Here is a 27,402-nt window from a genome sequence, read left to right as displayed (position 1 = left end):
GTTGCACCAGCACACCTCATTCATCTGATCGATACAATCTTTTTGGTATTAGCTGAAACGTCGGATCTTATCTCCCTCCTTTTTTAATTGATTTCCCGGCACCTTCAATCTTGACAGGTATTTCTTTTGTTGCCCTCGGCCCATCTTTAATGTTTTACCATCAATGGCACCTGTCACAGGGACTCAAGTCCTCAGAAGACAAAACGGATCCATCTGTTAATTTCATCTTCTGTCAACTTGAGTATAATGACTGCAGGTTACATTTGCATTATTTCAATTTCCTTCATTCTCAGTGGAAATCAAGAGGCTTTATCGACACCAAGTAGTGGATTGGTTATGGGGGACAAATGCACTCACGCATGCGCTTGTACGCACGCACACGAGCCAACGTTCATTCATGGCTTCCGCATCGGAGTTTGTGGCGGAATATGAGGACAGTGGAGACAAATAATTCAGACAGTCAGATCGGCTTCCACCTGTCTGTGAAAGATACTTCGCAGTATGAGCAATGGATTTTAGCTGATGAGGTTTCATGAAACAGTGTCATGACACGTCCTTTTGACAGCTCAGTAGGTGGCACCCTCAACATGGAAATGACATGAGGTTTGTTTGAAATGGCTGTTGAAAGCCAAAGACTACATCGCATAGAGTGCCATCCAAAGTACTAGTCTCTGAAGACTTTTTTTTTTTTTTTTTTTTAAATAAAAGCTCGGGCCTATCGACACACAAAGTCATGTCATATAAATGTCTCAAACTCGAACCACACCAGTTCTCAATCGATTTATTTCAGCAGGGACAAGTTATCAAATAGAAAAGACTAACTGTCCCTTTAGTCGGAACATAGCAGGAATCTGATCCAGCTGTGGACCAGCTGTGGATCAAATATGCAAATATTGCTCAAAATCTCTACCTCCACCAATTATGAATATCATTCAGCATCATTCATATTTTAGAAGTGATTTTTTTTTTTTTCTGATGTCAAACTAGTGGTTGACCTCTGGGTTGTGCAGTGGCCTTGGACTAGCCTGCAGTTGCAATAAGGTTGGTGACCCCTGCAATAGCTGTGAAAACACGAGTTAAATGTGTATTGCACTTTGCAAGCCGCAGTGATATATTTCAGCTTTGATAGCTTCAAAATACAGCACATGCATTCCTCCATATATCACGCCGGGGTCACAAATCAAGCAGCTTGGTTTGGGTTGACAAGATACACGCTGTGGCTCTAAGGAATCACTACCTCTCAAATGTGACCTTTTCCTTCTTGATGATCTCAAGCTACATCTTATCCAGGTGCTGAGTGATTCACAGAAGCCTAGTCCTGAGAGATGAGGCGCATCATTTATTTCCTGGTGTGTCCATGCTCCACTCTTCAGGCGATCACATTCCATTTTGGCAACCATGCTTTTCATGCAGGCGCGTATCGATTAAGACCTCACATGACTCTGAGCCTGAGCTGTTTCTGAATTCAAACAGGCACTTGTCGAAGAAAGCGCACCAGGTATTACATCTTGTTTGATACGGTGTATTTAAAAGCCATGGTCGTGAAAGAGATCCCGATTGGTCTATTAGTGCCAAAGACATGTGTGAGTCGGAACAGTTGGAGGGTTTTGGAGCTTTTCTTTTTTGGTTTTCTTCGCTGAGTTTGACACCTCATTTAATTATATCAAGTGCCTTGTCACAAAAAATGTTGCAGGGAGAGATTTTTAGTTTCACATCATTTGATATTCTGGTTTTGCTCATTTTCAATCATTCCATTGTGATGTCTAGGCATGTCACTTGTCGTGACTTCCGGACTACAAGCTGCTACTCCTTTCTGGTGGTCTGAACCCTTGCAGCGTATTTGACAAGGCTAATACAGTATATGGATTTTTACAGGCTAAGGAGTGTCATGCTGCCGAAATATTGAGGCTTGGCATTGCAAACCAATGAAATCACAGGTGTTTTATTGACCTTAAGGTGCTCAAAATGCACTGTTTTCGCCCGCATGAACACTGCTCCACCAACAGAGCCGATCTCCTGGAGGACCAGAGACGAGAAGCAGCCGCTCAGACTGCCTGTGGTGTCGGGACTCCGAACACACAAGAGAAAACAGCGCATTTTAAGCACTTTAATGAAAATAAAAAATGTGAGGAGTTTGTGATTCAAGTTCGGAACATTGGCAAGTTTGTATCATGAGTCAGTCTCGATGCTGGACACTGTTTTTAAGTGCACCACTGACCTTTCTACGATGCAGACAGCACCACTGCACCCACAACCAACAAACCGGTGCAGCTTATGTATGAATGATTTTCCTTCTTAAATTTTGCGTATGCATATAAATATACCAGCGCGCTCTATACTCTGAAATTTACGGTAAATTGGATTATACAACATTGAAAACTATTCATTGAGCTAAAAAAGTTATCTCAAAATTGTTCATTTTGAGACTTTTTGTGCGTCAAAATGTCAAATTGCAGACACTATCTGAAACGGCTCAGTCAACAAAGAATAGTTCCATACGGAAAGCATCACTATCTATATCAATTCTTTGTTGTAATTCACAGTTGAAAGTAATAAAAACAAATCAATTGTTTCACATAAAGGCTCCTGTCAGCCTTCAGCTGTGTCAAAAATGATTTGTCCCCGTGAGCCAACGATGAGAACTGGAGCTGAATGCTTTTGCTCTCCATGTATTTGGGTGCTCAGTAATAACCAGGTAGGTGTTCATGATGACAGAAACCTAGATTGGCTTTGGCCAAAAAGCCATAAGCGGGTGTAATGAGGCAAGCAGCTCGCTCTCGGACAAAAGTAAATTACTGCTCTGACGATCAATAGGAAGGCTGAACGTGAGCTATTGCAGCCCGTCACAATAAGTGAGGGAGAAAGAATTGATTCATCTTGTATTGAAAAAAATGATGCAACCAAAAATCTTTTTGAATAATGCTACGAACAAAAATAAAACAAAATATTATCCCATACTTGTTTAATTTTTCTTTGGGGTTTTGACTTTGTGGTCAGTGAATGCATCACACCCTCCAATAGGTTATGCTTGTGTTTTTTGACTGATTTTTATTTTTATTTTTATTTTTTTTCATGGAAGAAAAGTACATTCATTTCTATTAAATAGAAAACAAACAAAAAAATATTTTTATTTGTATCAGTGCAGTTCAAAAACACTGGCTTCTGTAAACAGTATCAGGGACTTGATCCCCACATACGAGGGCAGTGAATACCCGTACTGGGCCTGGAACCCACCTAGCCGTCGCGGTGGGTGGTCGGATGTATAACTGTGTCATCATGGTCCAGTGCTTAATGTTTGCCTACAACCAAACCAAAATGTCTTTTCTGCCTTTCTCGCCTCTTCCAGCACTTTGTTTTGTGCTTAGCTTTTACTAAATGTGAGTCGTTTTCTTAGCTCCATCAAGTGCTTCTTTTGAGACCTTGTATTCTTTCAGAATTTATTTGGTATTGAACTACCAACACTTAAACTCTTCTTGTATGAAACAGAGCGTTTTACTTGACTGTGTATTGTGTCCAACACGGAATGACAAACATCAAAAATTGAGCACTGATCAGACCCAATGCTCTGCCAAAGCAATGCAACTGTTTATATGTGTAATTCAGCGTGTGATTGAAGTATTATTTTAATATATTTTACCTTTTCTGAACTGCCTTGTCTGTCACTCAGTCATCATGAAATGTAAAAGCCACTTGTTCTCGTCCCCAGCTGCATGTGTGGATGGCCAGTGTCCGCACGTCTGCTGTAAAATGCTGTCAGAAGAACAGTTTTTCTTTGTGATGCATTTGGCAACTTCCACTGCCATTAAGGATTTTAACTCATTTTGCAGCCAAGTAGCTAAATTATTCCTGGCTGTGCACTTTTGTGATGCGTGTTTATCAGCGAAATTGGCCATTATACTAATGAGCAATGCTTCAACAACAACCAGGGTCTTTAGAAGCCTCACTGAACTCTACATGAATTAATAATTGGATTAAATTTTAATTTCCATTGCAGGGTAAAATTGTTTATTAAACGACCTCTGAAATTCTTTTTCAAAGGTGTAGAAGGTCAATAAAACAAATTACTAGTCGACACAACTAGAATGTTCACAGATAAGAAATTTGGACAAAACCTCAAAAGCAAATTCCATTTATACACAAGAAATACAGTGGTACCTCGGTTCTCGACCACAATCCGTTCCAGACGGACGTTCAAGAAGCGAATTGTTCGAAATCTGAATCGATTTTTCCCATTACAATGAATGGAAGAAGAAATAATGCCTTCCAAGCCTGAAAATAGTCTTTTGTAGGAGTGAATGTAGAGTGTCTGCTGCAGGTGCGCTGTTCCTCTATGTGTGTGGCCGCTGCATGTGAGAGGGGCTGCAGAGTGAGTGACGTCTCTCCAGAAGTGAAGAGGTGCCCGGTGCGTGTCCAGCTCTGAATGTGCGCTTCTGTGCAGTTTGGCTGTGACAAAGTCATAAACCAAGTCACGCTCTGTCCCAGACTCGCCTCATCCCTGTCCCAGCTCCAGCCCACAACAGGACATCAAACCCTGGAGTGTGCGCTCCAGCCTCGGAGGTGTGGAGAGAGAGCACCTCCCCTGTGACACTCTACCACGGTCCAGTGTGGAGACAGGAAAGGTTTTACACCTCAATATGAAGAAAAAACAGTCAGTAAATGTAGCTAACGGGACTCTTCTGCATACAGAGGCTAAGTTATACTCAATAACAAAGCGCGTCGTAGGTCAGCTGATCGGTCCGCGCACGTTATGTTTTTTCCAGCTTTTTTCGCGGCCGTTCGAGTTCTGGGTTTTCGACTCTTGAAACCAAGGTACCACTGTATAAAGAAATGTATATCTGGCTGGCTTATAAGTGGTCATATAAAGTTGTCTAAAAAGTTGCCATAAGTGACTGGTTTGACACGCACTTCACACAGGCAGCCTTTTCACCTGTTGTAATACTGCCACATAATGAACCATTTGAATTAAGATTTTATTTTATTTTATTTGAATTAAACCTCCATATGTGTCATGCGCATCGCTGGCACGCTTCTAATGTGATTAGTCTTCTTGGTTCTACACTGTACACTTTTCCAACATATGAGAAGTTGCGTGCCAAGTAAGCCTCTGTTTTACATTTGTGCATCACAACAGGTTCCTTAAGGAAAATTGCATGCATTTTCAAAATGACTCAGACAGGAAGTATAGACCGAAAATAGATATATCCAAAAGTTACACTGTAGCAACAAAGGAAGTATAGTGTGTATTGTCAGAGATAAATACGCCTAATTCAGTGGCAATGCAAAATGTCTATCCGACTTGACTGATTGATCCTGGCTTCTTTTAAATGAAAGAGTTCCAAATTCTCATTTCAGTGGCTTCAGGATTTTTTTTTTTTTATTATTGTTGCAGTCAAAAAAATATGATATTGCCACTGATAGTTATAAAAACTGCAGTGGAAGTTTTACTCATTTATGGTTCTGGAACAACATGACAGGATTTTTTTTTTTTTTTTTAAACTTACCTGTAGATCTTTCGTGAGTAGTTTCTGGGGTGACAGAGTGTTGTTTTGTTATGCAGCTCCTCACAAGGGCGGAGACTGATGGATGTTTGGATGGGCGGTGTCTAAGAGGTAAAGGTGAGGAATGTCTGTATATGTGCATGATGGACGTGGTTCAGCAGCCCATTAATACAGTGGATTAAAACAGTAACCAGTGATACAGCATGTTAAACAGGGTCGGGTTGTATAGAGATGGATCTTATGCCATGTTTGTTTACATGTGTAGAGTTCGGGTGAGGGGTTCCTATCTATAGTTTTGTCTATTATACCATTGAATAATTTGGACATTCATGAATCGATTCTGAATCGTTCATGTTTGAATGGTGACCCTTCGCCGCAATATTAGTTGGCAAATCTGAGCGTTTGGCCTCAAAAATGACTTCGTCTCAACAAAATGCGAACAGATCTGATGGCCCACATGCCACAGAGAGGGGTGGGCCAAAGGAGACTAAAGTGAATGGTCCAACTTGCAGGATCTTAGCGGTGACAAAAGAAAACTCCAAGGGATTGGTGCAAATTGTGTCAAACATGATTGCTTGTCTGAAATGAATCCGATCCGTTGAGTCGTCACCACACTGACAAACTTCAATTTTTTTTCGTGTACTGATCATGTTCTCCTCCAAAAACTCTAAAAAAAAAAAACCTAATAAGCATAATGAACTTGACACTGAGAAGATGAGGAAATGTAGATTATACCCTGACACTAATGGCATTTTGTAGGTTTTATTAAAATTATCTTACAATCTCCAATAACAGGGACAGAGTGCAAGATGCATGAAGATGGTTAAGGCGGAGGCGGCTTGTTTGCTGTCATCCCTTAGTGGGTAATGCATTATCCCATGCAGGAAGAAGAGAAGTATATCTTCTTGCTTTGTGGATGAAAATGCTGTCATCTGTGTTTTTATATTGAAATAAACATTGACTTTTGTATTCGGTTCTACTTCATCATTCAGATGTCTTTCTGCAGTAAGGCAAATGGACACTAGGACACACATTGCCAGGAGGCTGTAACTGCTGACACCTTCATGAAATGAGCTCCCGAATGTGTCATTAGAATTAGTTGCTCTCGGTTTGGCATGCTCATTAATGTTCATATCGCCACACTTCCCCCACCTGTCCTCATTCTAATGAGGTAAACATGATCAAATTCACAAAGTGTTGAGGGCTTAGCTCATTAGCGCCATCATAAATGGGAGCAGACATCATTTTAAAGACCAGAGAGCTCATCATCAGCACCAATCACAGATGCGCCGCCATTCAGACCACAGACTCAAACAACCTGCCAAAATGCCTCGTACAAAAGAGGCGTTAAAATTGATTCATCTTTGAAAATATCATTGACTTCCTCAGACTGGAGTTGACGCAACGGCTCCATAGATCACGTTCAATCCTCGGCTAATTTCCGTTGAATGGAGTTTCGTAAATGGATTTATGACACCAGCTCCGTACGAATGCTCAGGAGAGAGAAACAATCTTTGTAAAGTAAACAGACAACATGAAAATGTTAACATTTATTTGAGATTAAAAGAAACAGAAATGAATTTTGTAATGTCATGGTGGACCCGACTTACTGATCTGATAGACAAGCCGACGCCGCATGAACAAAGTGGGCGGGTTCAGAGCTGTGCGGGAGGCGGAGTCAAGCGCACTGTAACGTCATTGCACTTCGCTCTCATAACCACTTGATTTAGACTGGGAAAACTATATAAACAAATTCAAACAACTTCAAAAACAGAGCTTCTTCACGAAGAGGGACTTTAGTGCACTTTACGCAAGCCGTCCTGTCGTTGACAGCGTTTACTTCTGAAAATGTGTTGAACTTCCCCACTATGGCTCTCACAAAGGCCATCTAAACTAATCCAATATTGATTTAGGTGTCAAGAAATTTGGTGTTGGTCGATGTCATTTCTTGTTTCGGACTGTATTTTCACTTTTTGCGGAATGATTGGGAATGAATTGATCATCGTCCCTTGACTACAAAAGTGTGGCCCACCTGACTGGAGTGGTTTCCCACAGTTCAACAATCCATTTCCTCCAGTGCAATACGTCTGTTTTTGTTTGAGCTGTTTGTAATTGGCATTGCCAATCATAATCAAACTATTTTTTTTTGTTGTTTGTGGGAAAGACAGCGGGTCATAATTGGAGCTATCCAGTCTGTCGGTCAACTGTCTCTTCAGCCACTGTGGCGCAGATTAAGAACCGCAGTGCAGCTGTCCAACAGCACAAACATTCCCTGTTTGTCACCACGACTTCAGTAGGTGTCCTGCACATGACATCGGTTCGCATCCTGTTTTTTAAAATGAGTTTCCGAAGAGAATTTGAGCATTGTCGTGTTACCATGTGACAAGGTGAACGGGACATCAAACTTGGAACAAAATCTAACACTCAGATTGAATTTAAAACTGCTAGGTTTATCTTGGATGGCGACATGATCCCGTTTAAAAATGCAGTGTCACTACAACCTTACTAAAATAAAAAATAAAAACTTTAGTATATAAAAGATGTGTAACTCCTTTATTGTTGCTTGATGTTGAGCGATCATCTGACCCAATGAACATAAGCAGCACATGATAAGGTCACAAATGTGTTGTTTGGACGGGACTTTTGGGTGGGTCTTTCAACACAGCTGCACTTGGTCAGAATTCAGTAAGACAGCAAAGGATGAGGCTATCTCACCAGAATGCACTGAACCCAAGAAAAAACAAAAAAAAAAAACAGTAGTATATGGGCCACTTTATACATTTGCTATCTAAAAAAATTGAAATACATAAATGAATAAATGCAATAAATGTAAAGAAGGATTGTGACTGGTTATAAAGGTTTTGATAAAGAGTAAAAGAGTAGGGATGACCTTTGAACTTTGCTAGTTAGGGTCAGCACGTACTCCACGCACTTTTTTAGTAGGTGAGTAAAAGCCATCATCTTCCCAACGTTCCGGCGCTGCTCCTGGGAATTGCCGCCTGGTCGTGTTAAAGAGCATACAAAGAAACCGACACACCTAAAGAGTGAAGGCAAATCGGAGAGTAACCATCAACCACTCCTAAATCACTCAGGTTCACATTTCCAGTGCTTGTGCCCACCCACCAATCCATCCCCACTTTCTTCCCAAGCCAATCTGTTTGACCATGCTGTGGCTGCAGAGCAACGGTATCGATCCTTCCACTTTGCTCGACAGAGAACAATCACAATTCTGGGAGCCAATTTTCTCTTATTCAGTCCTCGATTCGAAACCTTCTTCAGGGAAGACGTAGTCAACTCATTAACTAACTACACATCCACTTTTCACAATTGTCTTATTAAATCTGAAAAAGTGCATCGATCAGTGCGTCTGACAGAGGCGCAGGCAGCAGGGTTTTTTTTTTCTTGCAATTGCAAGTGGAAATGTTTTTGTAAAACCAGTGTTGTGTATCTCAAATTGGGGTTCGTACAAGTCACATTACAATAGTACATTAAAATGTGACTGAAATGCAGTGTCATTGTCACACGTAATAGTTCGACAGTGAGTCAAACAATTGCAGTCTGGATCTCCCTGTGACTGTTGCTCAGGTTTCACTCTTAACAAAAATATAAATGGCAGCTTGCACTAATGGCTGTCCTTCTACAACAGAGAATAAATATGTAAATCACATTTAACTCTGTAATAATAGGATTTCCATTGTAAAATATATATTATACCAAGCCAGTATCCAGGATCTGTTGACTCACACGAAAGCATGTTTATTAATTCATAGTGGTTTAGAGATGGAAGGAAAAAAAAACAAAAAAAAACAACGATAATAAGAAAAAGAAGAAAATGACAGAACACGGAATCAACATCACATACAAGATCGATTTGAATTGAATCACCCAGAAAGCAATGAGACAGCAAAATTATGTTGAATTCAGAATATATAAAATATGTTTTTAACAGGCCAGATTTAAACAAGCTGATAGCCTTAAACCAATATATCTGACAAGAACAGTCAGATATTTGAAGATTGCCGTGTCTCTTGTTTGACTTACAGAGAGATTTGAGGATCTGTGTGATACAGTGGAGCTTCCTGGTGTGAGTCTGAGCAAGCCACAGAGTTCCGGACCAACTGCTGCTGCCAGATTGTTATATCAGATGACAGATACGCCTCCTTGAAGCAATGCTGGGATTAAGCATTATAGGATGGATTAGGTGTTTGAGTGAAAAAGCCCATCACGCATCCAGTAAGGAGAACATTCGATCATATGGTGAATTAAGACCAACACCTTCAAGGATCCTGTCATGCATTTGTGAACCATGTTCAGCTCAAACCAACCGAGCTCTTTATTGCCTCATTCAGGCGGAAATACCTCATTGAATCCTCCAGATCCTGGAGGAGCTGAATGCTGTGAAATTCTCATTTTGAGACAACACCAGGCATTAGTTAAACGCTATCATTGCAGCCCAGTCTGCTGGCAGCTCTGGCTCCACATATGCTGTGGTACAGTCGAAGCCTCTTCACTTCACAAGTTTGGCTTCACAGATTTCTGTCCCTCTGAATTCCACATTATTTACACAAGCTCCTACACGTGAATTTTGAGAGTAGCATTAAATTAAATATTTTTTTATGTGCTCACATCTCTTGTGTCTAAAAGGAAACATACATTCCTGCTACTTCCATCTTACTCTCAAGCAACTAACCTGAAGCCATGTGTCAGTTTAAAATCAGAATTTCCCATAAAACACCCATGATCGATGGACCGCGGGGCGTATTGTTGAGCTATGCCACTCGGCTGTGTCCCACCTTGAAAGCAATCTATAGAGTATCCACTCTCTCCGGGCACTTTGGAAGCTCACTTAAAGACATCGATACCGGGGGAAATGAGACACAGAGCGATGGATCCTGAGAAGTTAGACTGCCTGGAACAGCCCTCACGTTTCATTAAAGCTGTTTTTCAGCATTGTAGTACTGAGGAGTGAGTGACCTTCTGTCTGTCTCTCCCGCGCGTCAAACTGTGAAATAAGTTTAGTCATGGAGAGAAGATTAAACTGCACAAATCCTCATGCTGGACAGTGGGACTTTCTTTCTCTGAACTTTTATCACCAGAGTGAGGCATGTTTGTTTCACATGGCCATTGTTGACCATTAGCGCTGTCATGAGATCAGATTTTCTATTACACAAAATGCCAGAACATCTAGAGGAATGCTCAAAATAATGATAATTTAAATACATTTTGACTAAATTTATGTAAGAGGATGTATTACAGTAGGACAATGTGAAAGCTACTACTGGTATATAGATGATCCTTGAGGTGCAACACCTGCCATTTTCGACGACACCCACTGAAACAAAAATATTTTGTTGAATTAAGAGCAAAACACTGCAGTGGAAATCCAATGATTTGAGTTGATATTATGTTTAATGTTTCATTCAAACTTCACTGTGTATAAAGGAAGATTATCTTTACAAAGCCAAATCCGTGTCTTTATCTAATATAATAATATTTATGGAGTTGATTTATGAGTTAGATTTTTCATCCGTGACATCCAGAGTTGACTTAGAGTTTCAGTGATACTTTACATCATTGTCACATTTTACTGCTTTATCTAAATTCATCTTTATACATATTTGACTTCAACACTACATTTCAGAGATAGCTACATGCTGTTCTCTATTGTATGTATTTAAACCATGTTGGCTTCCCTCTGTATCTTTTAAAAGGGATTTATAAATAAAGTCAATGATGTTCACAGTTCACAATTCACAGTAGGCTTTAAACGTCTTTCTACTGTTTTTTTTTCTTTCTTTTTTTGTCCTGTAAGAACAAAAATCTCATGTTTAATTTATGTATTTATTGAGTGTGTGTGCGGCCCGTGATAGCCTGTCCAGGGCGTATTCCCGTCTCTCGGACAATGACAGCTGACATTGGCTCCAGCGACTCCCTGCAACCCTGCATGTATGTATGCATTTTATTTACTTATTTATTTCTGTATTTATTTTGCAAAATTCCGTTTTAAGAACCCAAAAATCCCCACTGCAGTGAGTGAACTCTATCAGACATCACCTATATTTGGAATGTTCAACAAAAGTAGGCCATAAGTTCAAGAGAGAGAGAAAAAAATAAAAAAATAAAAATAAAAAAATCAATGTAAAAAAGAAAATAATGCTCACAACTTCAGACTTGTTTTCATGCTTCATGTCTACTGCTGTAAATTGAGGGATAAATCAGTATATATATATATATATATCATTATTTGCTAAATTGTTAGAATAGAAATTGTCGTATAATGACTGTTTAGGACAATATCTCATAGGTTTCAACATGTGTAGGCAGTTCTGAGTATCTCCCCTGTTGTTGATTCAGTAGTAACTCCAAGTAGGAAAGTCACCAGAGCGAGAAGATCTAAGTTGAGCTGCAGGTTCTTTGTGCTTCAGTGACTTGACATTGCTGAACACCCAGAGCTACAGTCCATCAGAATTCCTCCTCTTCCCCCTTGGATTTTATGTGGTATTACTCTGCTGGCCAACACAGTCGACATGTTTTCCTTTTAATCCCCTGACTACAGAGTCCAAACGTTGACCTTGTATTGAACGGCACCAGTATTATGGAGAACCTGAACATGGAATTAATCTTGATGAATGTATTGCAGGTTTTACCTGCTTATTCCCAGGATCACTGCGCTGTCAATCAAGTGTCAGATATTGAATTCTCAGCTTTTCAACGGCGTTGTTTCTCAGGCAGCAACTCTACAGAGACCCCATTATTCAGGTTACGCACAATAGTACATATTTTTATATTGAAAACAACTATTAAAACCACTATAATCAAATAACCAGTACTTGCGAACTCCGGGTTTGTGGAGCTGTTAAACCATTAGGCCACAGGTGACACTCTTTGAAACGAATGTGACTATGAAAAACACGTGCTTGACTTTGACAGATGTTTTTAATGTACTGAAACAGTACTCACATGCAATTGAAGGGGGGATATGGTCGCACTTCTTTTCTTCAGTAATGAAATCATACATATCAAGGTAGTAGCTTCCTCTCAAAATACAATTTCAAGTGTATGTAATTTCAGTGTTATATCGAGTTGAACTTTGCAAAATGATTGTCTTTACATAAATTCCCTGTTTACATTGATGACTGTCAGAGACTCAGAGCTGCTGAAAGAAACCTATTTGCTAAAAAAAAAAAAAAAAAAGCATTATTGCAACGTTGCTCAAACTCCAGGATGAGACGCTGATTTCAGGAGCACTGTCACTGTTTATGTGTTGAGATGTTTTTTTTTTTTTCCTCCCTCATTTCAGATGTTTGTCGCCGACCTTGTTGACGTCGTGAAGTTCAAAGTTTTATGCATCCAAAATGTGTTTAGTCCAAGGCAAAATCATGTATCCACTGCAGTGACAGCAGCTCCAAAGCAAGGTGGAGACACTGATTCTGAGGGGCATCAAAGTTTTGGAAGTGTTGTGTCGTGAAGGGTCTTGACTTTAGAGATGTATCATGCTGGCTTCCTTTCAAAACAAAATTTCTCGCATAAGGATGGAGTTGGTCCTTTCACGCGTTCGTATAGAGTAATGTGAGGTGACGTTTCATCTTGCCAACACTGTATCTCAGTGTTATTCAACCTTTTTTTAAGCAGCGGCACACTTTGTTCATTGAAAAAAATCCGACAGCACACCACCAAAGCAACCTCGGTCAAAGAGCAACTGTTCCTATTCAAAAGTCTTTGTCAAAATCCCGGCGCGGCACACCGTTGAAAAACTCTGCTGTTGATAACCCTTTAAACATACCATAACCATAGTAGGTCTATTTTCAGTAAAACATTATTTAGTAATTTACGAAACTGTGACTTTATTATCACAGGTAATCTGATGTTATTACATGCAAAGTTCTCATTAAAACCTTGTAACACACAAAACCTGACACTGTCGAATGGATTTTACAACAGAATGTCAAATTCACACAAATCACTTGTGTGAGACATATATGCAAAAAAATTCAGTACAGCGCTGATGCAATGCCCCAAGATGACGTGTTGGAGGTGGGTTACAGTACGAGTTGTTCTGTTTATTCTTGCTGTGATGATGTGATGTTATTCTATATTATACAAAAGTTCAATTGAAAAATGTTTCACTTTTTTTGTCTCACTGCAACTATACAGTCAAAGCTACACAGTGCAAGTTCAGGATTCACAGTTCAAGATTCAGTCATTATATATTTTTGCCAAAAGGTAAAAATAAAAAGAATGTTTTTGGCACCGTCCCTGAACAGAGTGAAATTGCAAACACTCGTATAGGTGAGAGTTGGTATTTGCTCATGAGGAACATGACCTCATTGTGACACAACTTCATGCTGCTGTAAACCTGACCTGGTGGTCACGTGGGTCTGGCAGGAGAAACTCGCGTTTCCATAGGTTGATGATAATAATAGCTAGAATACTCTGTGATATATGAAACTTATCTTCATCGACGATATGGGGAGATCATATTTGAGTGACAATGTTACTTACTACTGCTTTTTTTTTCACTGAACTTTCAATTACAGCCCAGAACTCTTATCTTTCCTTTACGTGAAACTACCTTAGTTTATCTTGGAAGAAACCAGCAAAAGCATTCAAACACTGGGACACCTCTATAACCAAACAATCAAACCAAACCCAGGAGCCCTGAAGAGTCCACAATTGTAGTCATTGTTGCTTTAAAGGTTTTGAAGAAATGACCATTATTACGTCTCTCGCGTAACTCAATCATGAATGACTGCCCAACTGTGAGGGAGAAGACATGACTCAGTTATAGATGCATTGGTCACTAACCAATGACGAATATGTCGGAGTTACACTCAACTTATATCTTTAATGGTCAGTGATGTAAATCATTGAAAAGAATAATATTTGACATTCACGTCATGTGGCCTTTGGCTTTTTTTTCCTGCTGTTTGTTGGTCTTTCGCGACAAAGTTCATCTCTGTCTCCGTCTCACGCCTCGCGCTCCTGCTGCCTTCCGTGGCAATTTGCATGTAAATCTTCCCGTGTGAACACGCTCACTCTTTACCACCTCCTCGCCCTAAGGTTTGATGCGTATGATTGTCAGTTCACAGGAAGTCTGTGAGCTGGCAATTTAAGTTGGCCTCCTGGTGGGGCTGAGGTTAGAAAGTGACGATGATGCGATGTGAGAGGAAGGGAGAGAGGAAGGCTAATGCAAATGCGTGATAGCATGAGCACATATGGAGTGGGTGGCTGCAAATGTGAGACACGCTTGGATATTGGAGGAAGGTCTGTGGCCAGGGTGAGGTGCTGCCAGATGCAGACATGTTTGATTCATATCATATGACTTGAAATACCTTGTTGATTCATTTTTCTTTTATAAACCAACCAAATTCAGTGAAACCGCACATCATTTAGAAACCATAACCATCTCAAGGTGGTGAAAGGTTTGTGTGGACCAACATGTTTTGTTAATCCGGGCAGACTTGTTAAATATGATGCAACTCTCAAATAAATACTTAGGAAAGAAGAGTAATATCTGTGTACGAACAACATGTGGAACACTGGAGGCAGAGGTGCTACAGCAGCAGTAGACCTCAGTGGGTGACACCCCTGTCTGTTAAGAACAGGGAATGTTGAATATAATTCCCATAGACCCTTAAAAATGGACAATAGAAGACTGACAAAACGCTCTCTCTGTTTCGCAACAGATGGTCAGGACATAGTTTTTGCCTCGCCATGACACCCAGGCGGTATCAGTACTGACGTGGTGGATGTTTTCTAGGGATGTTTTGGGCCCTTTGGTAGCGGTCAAACATTGCTTTAATTCCACGGCCTCCCAGCCTTGTACTGCCAACCATACCCACTCCTTTATGACGACAGAGTCCGATCCCTCAATGATACTTCAGCAGGATTATGTACTCCACGACAAATCTCAAATCATGTCAGATCGGTTTCTTGAACATGACTCTCTTTGCTTGCATGGATTCCACCGTCACCAGATCTCAATCCAATAGAGCTGTGTTGTAGTGGAACGGAAGATTTGCATCCTAGATGCGCAGTCGGCAAATCTGCAGCATCTGCATGATGGTATTGTCTCAGTAGCGACAAAATCTCTGATCCTCTCAAGAACTGAAAGCAAGGATTCAAAAGGCAAAATGGGGTTCATGCAATGCACAGCATTTACTAGTTCCTACACAGTTATTACTTTTAAGAATAGTTTGAATGAGTCTTCTTAATTCCTACATTCTATTCAGTGTTTCATCTCACATTTTATTGTCATGAGTAACAAAAAAATAATCCATTTAATTTCACTTCACCTGTGTTCAGTTGTCTGCATCTTACTTTTACAAAGAAATAGCAGCACAAATCACTGCCCAAGTTTTCATTCTTTGGTGGATAAATCATATTTGCACTTACCTTTTCTGTGCCAAAGTCAGCACTTTATACATCTTCAAAGACCCACAAGCCGCCTGAAAAGCTGCTGTTGTGATTCATCATTTCTACTGTCACCTCAATACTGGTGACTGCAGACCAGTAACAGCAACGTCAGCTCCTTTTCATTACTCCATACAAACTATTGGCTTTTACTATGACAACATCTGGAAAAAATTCTATCTATTGTCTTCGCTGATCCATCGATCATTGAGCTGGTGTGCTCTGTGTGGTTGTAATAAAAGCCCCGTGAATGCATTAAGAGCTAAAAAAAAAACAAAACGATGTGAAGCACATTACTTTATTACATGCTTTATTAGAGTCAGCCAATATACTGTAGATGATACCAGTCCATTAAATGGCGAGGTGTGACATTGGCCAAGGAATCGACTTGTTTTCAAGTGAGGACAAGAACAGGTTCTTACAGATGGTGCTTTATGACGGGCTGGTTTAATAGCACCCATTCGCATAGGCCAGTAGACTCCTTCATTTGATCGGAATTAATAATGTAAAATAAAAATATAAACAAATACATAAATGAAAGTCTCCTTTTGCTCACCCCCCTGTGTGGCGTTTGCCCCATGATAGTCACTCCCACCTTGTTGAGATAAAGTCATGTGCGACACCAAACGCTCACATTCGCCCACAAACATTCCGGCATATTGCACATGAGCGATTCGGAATCAATTCATAAATGCCCAAATTCATACTATTTATAAAAACTCTGGACACACCACACTGCCCACCTTTACCTCTCAAGACTCTAACTTTTGTGTTTGTTTATATATCTATTTATTTATTTTGTGTGTTCTTTGTACTTGAACTTACTTACTTTTTTACAGTCATTGCAGCCTCGATATTTTTTTAAGCTAAAAATTTACACTATATATTTTAATGTTAATTTGCAACGGCCCTTATTTCCTCTTATGTTGTTCAATAACGTAAATGATAAAAAACTTTCACAGCATTTTGTTTTGTCTGACCCAAAATCTGTGAAGTATTCAGTTCACAATTCTCCAGGATGCAACGTTGACTTAGCTGAGATTTTCTCACTACATTCAAGTATTTCAAAATGCGAGTTCCAGGTGAACAATTCATGATCTGCCATGTAGTTCCTAGCAAGAAGTGTGTTTTTCTTATTTATGCGGCGGGCGAGGGAATTGAAAGATCCAAGTGTTTGCACTCCTGTGTACTTTGATGGAAATTCAAACCTGCTCATATGTGGACAGATACTGAATTTGAACTGCAGAGCAACCCAGTCATTCTGTGAGTTCAAGTAGCCTCTTGTTTACTGACTCAAGTTTCATGGACGCTCTGAATACTGTCTGATGTCTTGATTCTGACTTTTGCCTTTCTCTCGAAGAGATGCAAATGGGAAATGGGGAAAGAAGACGTGAATCAAATATATAGCATGTTGTTACGTGTGTTTCATCCACTGGTTAATGTACAGATGAACTGAGAAACTGCTTTGCATGTGACTTCTGTCGGCGTTCAAAGCTGGGTAAAGTCACCAAAGTAGATTCTGCTGCAGACACTGAATCAGCATGTGAGAGAAGCACAGAACTTAATCATCTGCCTTTGTTAAATATCCTTGTTGATAAAAACGTGTGATATGATTCATCTTGAAAATGGGTGTAAAATTGAGCATTGCCGCCCAGAGTCTGATTAATAATTCATGGAAAAATCTTTGTGCGCTTGCTGAGTTGACAAAGTGATTTCAAAGGCAGTGGTATTTTTAATCAACTCCGACTGTGGGCTGATCCCACCACGCTGGATGTGAGGAGCACGGATCGTTCTGTCAGCCTATATTGAAGGCTCAGCCCACACATTCCCGGCCGGTTCTGCACCTGCGAGCATTTGTGCAACATACACAATGAGTCAAGAAGAGTGCAGATAAATCACTGTGTATTCCACCTTCTTCCAAATACACTGAAAAAGAGGCAGTCTTTAGTGCTATCTAATCACTATTTCCCTACGGTTTGCCTTCCAAGCAGCCACTCTGACCCAGGTCTATTCATAGAACTGAGAATATTCATAACCACCACGTGGGTACCGAAAATCTATATCAAGTAGCGCATGAAGCGCTGGTGTTTTTCCCAGAGGAACGCGTTTACTCATGCTGATAGAGACATAAAAGGTTTCCTTACCATACAGGAACAAAGGAGAAGAACATGTCTGCTTTGAGCCGGGAGAGGGAGAGACGGGCCTCCACAGATTCAGAGTCTGAAATGTTAAAAAGAGACGACATCCATGAGGACACAAAATATGAATGATTTATGTTCTTCTTTAAACCGAAGACATCAAAAAACATTCAGCAGTGTAATGAATGCCAGACTGGAGGAACGTGGGACGCCCTCCCGTTATCGTTTCAATGTGACATTGGATAAGAACATCAGCCTGAAGCCCAAAATTGGAGGAAAGCATTTGATCAGTCGGTTATACTTCACGCATACTGGGTGCCCTGGTAACAAATCGGTACATTACGCATTGGTAAAACATTTTTTTCTTGTTGTTGTTGCTGTTGTTGATACATTTCTTGTCCATCATTTTTAAACATTTACCATCTTGTTATGAAACTGACTGCTGCTGTTTTAATACGTTACGCAGCGCAAGAAAGGTTGTCTTAGTGTGTCTCCTTGTTGCTTGTTATGTAAATCATTATGTAAGATTTTGAATAAAATCACTTTCAGGACTTAACATTCAAAGTGAATAACAATGACGCAAACAATGAATAAATATAAAAAGCAACATTAGCTACAATAAAATAGGTTCATGCACAACAATTTAAGGGCTGATACCAATATTGATATCTGGCGGGTAGGAAAAGCTGATAACCAATGTTAGAAAGAAAATTCTATTATCGAAATGTTTTTTTGTAAACTTTCCATGAAAAAACAATAGACAGAATCTATTCTTATATTGTTGCTTAAGTTGAACAGAAAAATGTAGACTGTATAAACTCCATGTAATGCAGTCAGTGGCCTTTCTTACAGATTAACGGAGGAAAGTAGAAATAAATTAAGAATATAGATTAGCAAAAGCTTTTTAAAAAAAGCAGTAGATTTCACTTGCACTATGCCAAAGTCATGAATGAGTGGCAGGCTATATTCTTAACACAAGCGGGCACAATTGTCCAAATACAGAAGCTGATAACAATGTGGACCAATAAGTGAAAAATGCTCCAGCATCACCTGATTGAAAATCAACTGCTGACACTCTGAAGAGACCTGAGTGGTGGAAAGGTGTCCTCTTCATTGAACAAAAACCTACACCCACTTGTGGTGGCGGCCCCTTTGTTGAAGAATTGCCCACCCTTGGTCTGGCCCTACATTAGAGTCTAACCTCCAGAGCACAGAGTCTTGAGTCCTCTCGCAAACAGTGACATCAAGAGAAGTCAGCTGCAAGGTTATCTGTGTCTGAATGGGCACCGTGAATGAAGCCCAAGCTGGATCCAAGATGGGACCCTGGTGACTCCTGTCTGGGGTTTGAGAATCTTGGGTTTCAGTTCCATAATACCCTTTGGAGATGAAAGTTTTCCGTAGCATTTTGTATTTAGATAAAAAAAAAAAAAAACTGGTCCTTGACTTCACACGAACAACAGAAGTTGATGGGAATGAAAATATTCCCTTCGACATGCCTTTCATTAGCCAACACAAAGCTACAAACATCTTGCCGCACGAAGGCACGCTACTCACACATGCACCATTTAGCGGCATTCCCGTCCAGGTGATATGCCAGAAATCAGCATTAGAGAAATTGCAAATGGGTTGCAAATAAACTGCATTGCTGAAAATAGGATAAAAAAAAGCCTCAAGCTCATGGTATAGACTATGTAACCTGGAACTGTATATCAAGAGGACAACCTCAAGGAGCGCTGCCCCACGGTCTCACCATTACTCCAACCAGTGAAGCACTTCCTTCGCAAGAAAATGCCACAAGAGGGGAAACATGAATCATTTGAAAGCCTGAAGCCTCAATGTTACATATGGATCTGAATATGGACGGAGACGTCTGTTCGTGCTCTGCGTTCACTTCGTCCATGTTTCTGCACATTTACACAGAGCTTATGGATACGTGCCAAACGGAGCTGCTCCACTGGGAACAGTGGGGGCAGTGTTGCTGCTACAACCCGATCCATAGCTCTTATGAGACACAAAGAAGACATCACAATGGTGGATATTCTCAGCTTTGATATACATTATTTAACACCTTTACCAACCACGGCCTCCTGCGATGCTACCTACGCTTTCGTCTAGAGCGCAACAGGTACATCATCATACTTCTCTCTCCCAAAAAATTGCCTGTATAATTTTCATTTTCCTTTTGATTCATCATGTAAAATGACGTGCTACAGTGTTGCTGAACGAAGTGCCAAGATTTCCAACCAAGCCATTTCTGTGCGATTGACTGTAATTACAAGACTTTCACTAATGCAATTGGCAAGTCACTCATATTTAGGCAGAGGCCGGCGAGTTCAATAGTGACTCTCTGACACTGTGCACAGCCGAACAATCCCTGATAGCGAAATTGATGTGTCCCAGATGCTGCCTTCATTGAGCCTACATACTTGTCCCAGATACCACATTGAACGATCAGCCTCTTGCCAAACAGTTGCCACAAACAGACCATCACTTGTCCTGAGTGCTCTGCATCGAACTCTGCCAAAATCTATGCTATTCCTGCAGGAATAGTGCCCTAAATTTGTGGAGGATTGTCAATGCTTTCATCTCGATCCGAGGTCATAAAATAGTTTTCTTTTGCCTGTGTTGTTATTATACAATCCTGCTTTTTTACACATCATAGTCAATATTTGTCGCACAGATTCCAAACCAAAACTGGTTCTTGTTTTCTTTCATATACCCAGACATAGCGACTGGAATGAGTGCTTGTTGTTTGAAACCATATTGAATTAAAATGTAGATTTCATGAATACATTTCTTCACGAGAGTCAGGAGGAAACTAATAAGGAGTGCAAAGAAGCTAAAATCTGCTGTCCGCTGCATCTTTGCTTCCTGAAATTAGGTCTGCCATGGCGCTCCAAAAATGCATGAGCTAGCAGAAGAGAGCATGTCAAACAGTGAAACACGTTTTCAGAGTACTTAAAAAAACGCATTGCATCTTGTGTTTTTCCAGGAAAGTTCTGAGAGTAAAATCCTTTTTTTTTTTTCTGTCTATCAGTTTTACTTAAACTAATTTCCTTATATATATATATGAGGAATCCACTTTTAATACGGCTATATATATATATATATATATATATATATATATATATATATATATATATATATATATATATATATATATATATATATATATATATATATATATATATATATATATATATATATATATATATAGCCGGAGGAATCCACTTTTAATACGGCTATATATATATATATATATATATATATATAGCCGTATTAAAAGTGGATTCCTCATTTAAATAAATAAATTCTCATATGATACTAATCGATCCCCTCCATCTTTTAAAACAGTAACAGACAGCCATCAATCCGAGTCATTGGTCAAAATGTCAACAACGCTGCCAATGTATATGTTTAATGCATAAAGGCAAGTTAGTGAGGTTTTTAAATGCTATTTATTTCTGCAGTCTCCTGTGTGCAGAGGACTTAATGGGCAGAGGACGAGATGAAGGAGAGGAAATGGATGAGACACCAACAACATGAAATATTGACTAAGCCAAGGTCAGCAGAACTCTCTCTATGAAACAAAATGCTTTCAAACACACACACAGCACACTTGGGCACAGCATCATACAGATGCTTTTCCCTAAAGATAGCAAATAAATCGGCTGCAGGACTTTGGTGCATACATGCATATGTATAAAAATCTACCTCTGACTCATTATGACTGTATTTATGTTGAACAGGAAAAGGCGTAATTTTGGTCTGGGGTGTACAACACAGCCTTCATTGTTTTGTCAGCTTGAGAAGCAAAACCAAATACAATGGTGCAGAATGTAAGGAGTATGAAGTCAGATCACGTAATAGCAAGAAGCAGTGTGGGTAAAACACAAAATGTTTATCTCTGACAGACCGCGATGTCATCTCTAAATGTTATTTGTGCTCATGACTTGCAGGATTAGTGCACCACAATGCTGTGAAATACTGAGCTTGCCTCTCACTTGCTAAATACAGAAATGATGACGCCGGCCTTTTCCGAGACACAGATTTTATGTGTTCTGCATCCGGTTGGCTGGTGGGTGGTGCCACCTTCTTCAGTGGATTGGCTATGGTCGGTGAGCAAGCCTGCGTGTTCCTCTTTGTGCATGCTCCCGTACCAAACACGACTTCACCTCCCTCTGCTGAAGGATTTTGCTCATACCTTCTCAGCACAGTCTGAATGCACCAGACAGTGACAGATGATGTGACCATACGGGGGGATGTGTTTCTATTTACCACTTATTATGAACTTATTTTGCACTTAAATGTACCGCGTGACTTGCAATTTTTGGGATGAGTAAGCAAATTATTTCTTTCAACATCTCTGATGTTGATAAATTTGAAATGCAATTCATGGTAAAAGACTGCAAACTTTTTGCGGTGTAAAAACAGGTTCATGATAAGTAAAGGCTCTCAGGAGATCAACATTATGCTGCTGATAATTTCACAAATCTTTCACCATGTCAACTCTCAAACCAGACACCCGTTCCATTGTTTCTGTGATTGACCTGTGGCCTCACATCCGCGCGTTCAAATGCAGAGCGTATGAAAACATTGACTAGGTACACATGAATTATGAGAAAGTAATTCATAGCATGAACTGTGTTTGCTTGACTGCTGGGTAAAGCATGAGTGGGCGAACAAAGAACAATAGCCTTGCTTTCGAAAAACATTTATCACCACCTATACACAGTCGCAACACTAAATGCTCCTGCACCTGTTGTGGAATTCTTGTTGGAAGGCGCTGGCTAAAGCCCAATGTGCACCTTGCGAATCATCACACATTCAGCTGCACACTTCATCACCCCCCATCCCTCAACATTCACCCCCCCTTCTCAACTGCTCACAGTTTGTGAAGATACGCAGAAGGTTTTTCAAAGACTTAAAACCAGGAAGGCTTCAGGCCCAGACAGCATGCCGCCCTCCTGCCTGGGAGTCTGTGCACACCAGCTGTCCCATATCTACGACAAGATCTCCAACGGATCAGAAGTGAGTGTGTGTTTGCAGTCTTCTCCACTTTGAAAATCTCTCTATAAAAAAAACAATCGAATGACTTCAGGGATGTTTTCCCTGTGTCTTGAAGAAGAGCATTTAAGAGACAGTTGCTGACCTACCTGAAAAAACATTCTATGATGGACCCCCTGCAGGTTGTCCGACTGCGCCAGCAGTTAAGTTAATGATGCAGTCGACATTAGACTACATCCTCTCTGCAACGCCCCAAAGCCCACGGGAGCTGAGCAACGGCGGTCTTTCTGTATTCACTCAGCTAATTTACACTCGCCCATAAACCCTGGATCATTCGCTAAATTCCTTTGGAAAAGTTCAATGCTACCACGTGTGGATGTAAGGTTAAATCCTGTCGAGCCATGAGAGCAGGTCTCACACGTGGACACCACCTGTACATTTGTGGAAAAATATGTGTTGAAATGATGATCAGCTTGTCGATCAGCATTAGAGAAATTGCCAATGGGTTGCAAATAAATTGCATTGCTTAAAATAGGATAAAAAAAAGCCTCAAGCTCATGGTATAGACTATGTAACCTGGAACTGTATATCAAGAGGACAACCTCAAGGAGCGCTGGCCCATGGTCTCACCATTACTCCAACCAGTGAAGCACTTCCTTCGCAAGAAAATGCCACAAGAGGGGAAACATGAATCATTTGAAAGCCTGAAGCCTCAATGTTACATATGGATCTGAATATGGACGGAGACTTCTGTTCGTGCTCTGCGTTCACTTCGTCCATGTTTCTGCACATTTACACAGAGCTTATGGATACGTGCCAAACGGAGCTGCTCCACTGGGAACAGTGGGGGCAGTGTTGCTGCTACAACCCGATCCATAGCTCTTATGAGACACGAAGAAGACATCACAATGGTGGATATTCTCAGCTTTGATATACATTATTTAACACCTTTACCAACCACGGCCACCGACAATGCTACCTACACTTTTGTCTATAGCGCAACAGGTACATCATCATCATACTTCTCCCTCAGTCTGCATCTTTGTTTAGGAGTTTATATGGTAGAATCCAGGCAGCTCCCCCTGGTGGATGTATTGGCGAACAGTCACACCAACTTAAAGAACAAATCGAAGTATGTGATCGGTGACGGAAAGTTTGTTTGAAAAGGACCGGTACATTTCCATACGTAAAGGAAGAATAAATGGACATCTACTTGCAACGCAACGTGGTTTTCAATATCTGATGCCTCAGGAGTGGGAATTTGTGTCCGGAAAACTTACAGGGATCTTTACCATTGGTGAAATGGTCACCGGATATGACCCCTAGTGTAGCAGCATTTTATGTGCGTAGATAAGACGCGTCTCTTGACAGATTTGGAACATTCACACAATACAGGTAGAATGGTATAGTTGATGAGTGTGTTGGCACTTCCTCCTTCTGTGGGTTTCATAGACAATTCTCATCCTGTGTGAATGTGCAATTCATATCACTGTAAAATGATGCTAACACATGTCCCTAGATGTCACTAATCCAGTGAAAACACAGCAAGGGTGTCGATTCAGGAAAGTTATTTAATGAGTGCATCACTACCGCCACTTCGTCCAATGGAATATCCATGGATTTATGTCACTTAATTCTGGACAACCCCAGAGAACCTGCTGGATTTGCACAACAAGCCTATTTTAGCTAAACAGTACACTTTATGATTTAACAATGAATAGACCCAACTGACTTCAAACCGGGCAGTAGACTGTGCCTCCATGCAAAACTGTTTAACTTGAAGGCGATTCAAGGGAACTCATGGCACATCTGAGGGCTTCTGGAGCACAGAAAAATAAGTGCTAATTCAACACAGCAGCTTAGATTCATCAGATTTGTTCATTCAGATACTGTTAGTTAGAAAATGGATGCCAGAGACCCAGACCTTAAACTTACTCTGACCTCAGTGAAGACTCTTCTACAGTACACATTTCAAAAACAAACTTCGGTGGAAAAGCTTGAGGTAAAAAAACAAAAAAAAAAACTCTGAGCTGAACAACCTGATGTTGAAATAAGTCCACCACGCACGAAAAAAAGCTGAACATTATGTCCAAGGAATGCTGGACAAACTGGACGCAACTATGCAAATGTTTTGCTTCGCTTTCCAAGTTTACTTTCTAAAATGTACGGGACAGTTACAGCCTGTACTGTTTGTGAAGCAAAGGGCACGAAGGAAAGAATGTTTATCAAAGGGGATAGAGACACACAAAAAAGTACACGGGCGTATATGGAGACTGTCCAGCTGACTCTAGTTAGGGGCACTATCATTGCAACATAGCTGTATGAGGGCCACATGAAGAAGGGTTGAATAACAAAAGTTATTGAGTCAATTTTGTTGTCGGTAAGGATGAGCTTATAAGGCATCATGAAACAGTGTTGTCATTGTTATAGCACCATCTTCTGATTTGAACATATTTTTCATTCCAAGAGCTCTGGAAATAAGGACAGTGTGCCATGAAGCCACATCATGAATCATCTGTGCTACTTTATACTGACACACAAAACAATACACAACATTGTGGGTTTTTTTTTCCATCTGAACAAAATCCCTGGTTGTCAACAGAGCAAACTGGCTAATGTCAGCGCAGCAGCACAGTGTAAGGTGAAGGGTGTGTATCTAGGTACACACTACATCCAGTACAATGTGCTCAACCTATTCATGCAGCACGTCACATGACACCCAGGATCACTGCGTAACTTGACTGAAGTGATCACGTTGTAGCACAAGGAACTCCTTCAAACACCAGGTGGAATTTTCACGGCCGTGCTGTAGCCACTGGGTATGAACACGAGGATGACCTCCTGCACCGTTTCAACCTCATCTCAGACCCAGGTAACTTTGATCGTCAAACTGTCAGAGAGGCCCTAGGCTTTTTTGAGGAAGCTGGATATGTGAAGGCCATGTTAGAACAAAAATGCTTCACCAAATCATAATACACCTGGACATGCTGTCTAACCACCTGCAGGCAAAGAATCTATTGACTCTGTCTCTCTTGTATGTTATGGGGTGCAATGAATGTATGTGGCTTTTTCATTATTATTATTATTATTATTATTATTATTATTATTATTATTATTGTTATTATTGTAGTAGTAGTAGTAGTTCTATAATAATAATAGTAGTACCTATTATTATAGTTTCACGTTCATACAACTATCTGAAAATTGTTTTCAATAAAATCTGCATGAATGTTTTGAATCCACTACAAGCAGTCCTCATGAGGTTAAACACTGTCATCAGTATAGAAATATATCATAATATGTAATAAGTATGTAGTGATATTTTATTCCATGTCTTAGATAAAGGCTCCCAGTTCTCATGATGGGACGTCAGCAGGTTGATCACTGTGGAGTAAACTCTTTCTTTATCTATATTTTGATTTAGAATGGACTCTCGATATGTCTGTTTAAAGTATCCAGTCACTGACTATGGTCTCACTGGTATCTGAGAGTGTGACCGCAGCTGTGTGCACGCGTATGTTGAGGCTAAGCTGCAGACTAGAACATCTCAGGTTGACTCTCAGCTTCACTGAATTAAAATGACTTCAGTGACTTAAGACACAAAACAAGTTCAGTTTAGGCCACAAAAACGTGAACAAATTCATTTTAAAACATGTCGATCATGGATCCGATGATGACTGAAGACTCCGGACAGCGCCTGAAAACTCTGGCTACTGTGTTTACTGACATTGGGCCAGACATCAGGTGAATTCCAATTCCTTCTCTAATTCTCAATCTCAGTGCTCAGCCTCAAAAATGAGCGCTGCAAAGGCTGTCACGATTCTAGGAATTTAAGTTGAAGAAAGTATGAAGACTGAGGAAAGCATCTTCCTCATTCTTGCTCCTCAACCTCAAGTATCTTCCTCAATTTTGAGATTGGTCAGCACCTACCTTAGAATTGAGTGTCCAGAATGGCTTGTGCATAAAATATATGGCGCCCAAAGCCTCGAAGAAAGCAAACTATACATTTAAGCATTGTTTTTGCTAATGGAGTGGTACATATTACAAAAACATTAACACAAATCTTATCTTAGTTTACTCCCATTTTTTGCTTGAATAACATTTATTTTTATTTTAAAGCGTTTTGTCAGTAGCGGTCTGTGCAGACGCACCATGTTGCTATTGTTTAGGTTAGTTAACGTTGCAAATTGTTATTTTTTCTCTGTGGTATTGTGGTTGTTTCATCACGATAACAATACGCCTATAAAATCTGCTTGTGCAGATAATGGTATAATATGACTAGGGCTTGGCCCTTTGAGATTTTTTCCAGCAGCAGCAGCATTATGAGCCAAGTCAAACCACAAGGA

General features: G+C 40.2%; 1 protein-coding gene across 2 annotated transcripts in view; it reads right to left on the bottom strand.

Annotated features, from left to right (window-relative positions):
• lingo2 (leucine rich repeat and Ig domain containing 2) overlaps positions 1 to 27,402 on the bottom strand; it is a 212,066-nt gene that overhangs the window by 147,267 nt on the left and 37,397 nt on the right. The window contains exons 1-2 of one of the 2 annotated variants that reach the window (XM_053879056.1): positions 19,100 to 19,701; positions 18,056 to 18,131 (exon numbers count right to left, since the gene is read on the bottom strand). The gene's annotated coding sequence lies outside the window, so the exon portion shown is untranslated. Of the gene's footprint in view, positions 1 to 18,055; positions 18,132 to 19,099; positions 19,702 to 27,402 lie in introns of those variants that run through there. The other variant, XM_053879055.1, reaches the window with a different exon arrangement.

This window comes from Synchiropus splendidus, chromosome 11 (assembly GCF_027744825.2).
Source record: "Synchiropus splendidus isolate RoL2022-P1 chromosome 11, RoL_Sspl_1.0, whole genome shotgun sequence".
Taxonomy (NCBI): Eukaryota; Metazoa; Chordata; class Actinopteri; order Syngnathiformes; family Callionymidae; genus Synchiropus; species Synchiropus splendidus.
The sequence above is the reverse complement of the archived record's forward strand: the minus strand, read 5'-3'. Positions and strand labels throughout refer to the sequence as shown.